The sequence below is a fragment of the Rattus norvegicus genome, chromosome 18 (assembly GCF_036323735.1).
Source record: "Rattus norvegicus strain BN/NHsdMcwi chromosome 18, GRCr8, whole genome shotgun sequence".
In the NCBI taxonomy this organism is placed as follows: Eukaryota; Metazoa; Chordata; class Mammalia; order Rodentia; family Muridae; genus Rattus; species Rattus norvegicus.
Window position 1 is genome coordinate 6,382,012 of NC_086036.1, and position 3,270 is coordinate 6,385,281.

Sequence of the window (3,270 nt, forward strand, 5' to 3'; positions counted from 1 at the left end):
AGGTGTGTGCTCACGCCTCAGCTGACCAGGAACCAGGGTGCTGGTACCGTACACACTCAAACTGGGTATTCGTCAAGATACTTCTTCTCTGGAAACAATGCTCTCCGTGCCTATGTACATGATGAGAAGTTTTGTAAGCAGCTGCCTTTCCCATATCACCCACAAGCCCCCAGCAAACAGCATTTATAAAGGAAGCGGGTGATTCTTACATCATTTCTGAGTGAGTTACATCCCTAATTCAAACCTGGTGACATGGCTTCCAGCCTTTGGAGTAGCATGTCTGCAGTCCAAGACTTTACTGATAGATTATTACTTTTGGATTAAGTGCAGAATCAAGCTTTCATTTATCTGACATTTATTAAATTCTTTGAGTTACCAATTCAGACACCCACACTTAGTGTGGGCTGAAAGTTCTTGAAAACCCGACAGTGATTTGTTTAATCCTTGACTGAGTCCAGAGTCTGCAATGAAAACAAAGCCATTCTGAAAAATGGAGGCAACTGAGGAGGTCTGGATAACTGAGGGGCTCTGGATAACTGGGAACATCTGGATACTGACCATTGTGTGTATGCATGTGCACAAGAGAAAATGTCACATTGACATTAGACTTCTTGTCAACATTTTACCAGCATGTTCTTGCTCTAGGGACGTGTCACCTAGAGGTACCTTGGACAAAAGTACCATGATGGTTGTAATTTATTTCTCAGTAGTTCAGGAAAACCAGTGCACAACGGGTAGAAAGTGTGGCTGGACGTTCGCTCGTGGATCCAGATGAGCAGTATGTAATGTTTATTTGTAACAGTTTGGTTTTTCTGTTGGCTTGAACATTTTCAGATGGGGGTTGTTAGGAAACGGTTGGCTCTGAAATAAAACTGAATGTCGGAAATGACTCTACTTGTACGGTCAGCCCAACAGTGGGCAACTCCCGTGTCCAGTGGGCAAGTTGAGGCAAAGCACATCAGTGCCCTTCTGCTCCTAGTATCAGGAAGCCAGCCAGCTAGAGAAAGAAGCAGAGGCAATTTCACGTGGTAGGTGAAATCGTTTACATTTCAGACAGGAGGGGCCAAGGGAGACATTGCCTTTCTAGCTCACCACTCTCAGTCACTCTGCAGTTCCACCACAGTCCTCACCTAGCCAGTAACCGCAGCCCAGCCTGAAGCGTGACCCAGCCAGAATTACTGCATCCCATTTCCTCTCCTCTTCCCTTCCTCTCCCCTCCCTTTCTTTCTTCCTCCATCCTTTCTTCTCTTCCTTCCCCCTAACTTATTTAAAAACCAACAACAACAACAACAACAAAATACTTGTCATTGGAAAGAAGCACAAAGTAACCATAGTAGTTCTAGCTTACAATTTTAGCAGTCTGGAGGCTGAGGTAAAAGAATCGAATTGAGACCATTCTGGGTTTACATGAAAAGTGCCAGGCTACAGAGTGAGGCCCTATCTTAGCCACCCCGCACCCTGCTCCCCATCACCCACACTACAGAATATAAGAAACTGCTTTTCAAAGTTATTCTAAGGTTAAAAGTCAGGGATGCCAGGTGGTGGTGGCACACACCTTTAATCCCAGCACGTGGGAGTCGGAAGTGGACTGATCTCTGAGTTGGAGGCCAGCCTGGTCTACAGCGTAAGCGCTAGGACAGTCAAGACTACTCAGGGAAACCTGTCTTGAAAACAAAACCAACACACCAAAACCAAAATATGTTTATGTGAGAGAACGGCTCACAGAAAAGAAACATCGTGCTTCCCAGCCCCTGGAGGAGTTGCAGGTGTCACTGCCTTGTCATGTGTGCATCAGTCGGCAGCAGGGAGGAAAGAGCTGTGTCTACACTCAGCGTTCTGACCTGTGACCATTGGAACGATAAGTAGACTAACGCTCCCTGAAAAAAAGCAAGCCCGAGACGGCTACCAGTCCAGTGCTGTGCAGACCTGGGGAGAGGGCAGACCATGCTCGGAATGACCCCTGCCAGGTGCCACAATGCATGGGCCTGAGTCCACTCCTGAGGCAGCCCGGACACTCAGAGCCCCTGAGGAGCAAATGGTGGAGAAGTGCAAGAGAAACGGAAGGATGTGGGTCCAGTGAAGAGAGGCTGAATTAGAGACTCGAGGAGAGTGAGGCTCAGCCTGATGTAAATAGCTGGTGATGCCTCCTGGTACACCATGGTGGAATCCTGACCTGTGCTGCCATTGGGGCAATGCCTGGGTCTATGACCCAGCAGCAGCAGCAGCAGCAGAAGCCTGTTATCACCAAAGGCCAGGTGAGTGGTCGCTGGTGGACATGTTGATGTCTGAGAGCTGGGCAGAACTGGCTCCACCCCTTGCCTAGGCATCATGGGAGAGCTGGCCCTGAGAGCAAAAGAGCTTACCCCGCCCTAGGCAGCTTCAGTACTTGGGAGAGCAGGTTCAGCACATCATGGGAGTTGCAAGTGAGCTGGCCCAAGGGTATAAACATGGGAGAGCTGGTCCTGCCACTTGTCTCCTGTGCAGTGGTATGGAGGAGGGATGCCCTTCTCCCGCTTCATCCTTTGCCACCTATTGCAGGTGGGAGAGCTGGCCCCAGGGTCATGAGAGTGGGAGAACTGGCCCTGTCCCTCACTGGCTGCCACACTCGAGAGAGCATTTTTTGGTATTAATATTTCTTTTTTGGGACACAGTACCTTGTTATGTCCCCGAATGTCAAGAGTTTAAATGTGAAGTGTCCTCCGTAGGCTCATATGTTTGGAGCACTTTGTTCCCAGCTGAGGGAGTTCTTGCTTTAGCTCAGCCCCACTGCCCCACTTCCTGTCCTCTCCACTTCTTTACTGCAAATGCAAGTTGACCAGCTGCCCCATGCTCCTGCCACTACAGCTCCCTTGCCAGTGGGGCAGTATCCCCTTGAACTTTAAGCCAAATAAGTATTTTTTTTAAGTTTCTTCACATCGGGTATTTATTTGATCACAGCAATGAACAAAAGGACCCGATACCACAGGTGGTATAGGTTACTGCTCCCCCGGTGAGATGTCAGGTACTGCACATTTTCTCTCTCTCTCTCTCTCTCTCTCTCTCTCTCTCTCTCTCTCTCTCTCTCTGTGTGTGTGTGTGTGTGTGTGTGTGTGTGTGTGTGTGTGTCCCTATAAGGATCCTTTCACTGCCTTTTGGAATAGAATTGGGTTTCCTAGAAAGTCTTTGCTCCTTTGGGGACATGCAATCAAGCTTTGTTTAGGTAAGCCTAGAGTTTAGGTGAGTCCAGGGTAAATTTTTCCTACTGTTGTGGCATTCTGGATACTTTAGCCA

At 48.5% G+C, this 3,270-nt stretch overlaps 1 non-coding gene across 1 annotated transcript; it reads left to right on the forward strand.

The window, feature by feature from the left end:
- The first annotated feature begins 1,744 nt into the window (after positions 1-1,744).
- LOC120098397 (small nucleolar RNA SNORA17) lies at positions 1,745-1,875 on the forward strand. Its single transcript, XR_005496576.1, has one exon. It is a non-coding gene; the product is annotated as a small nucleolar RNA SNORA17 (small nucleolar RNA).
- Positions 1,876-3,270: the final 1,395 nt, after the last annotated feature.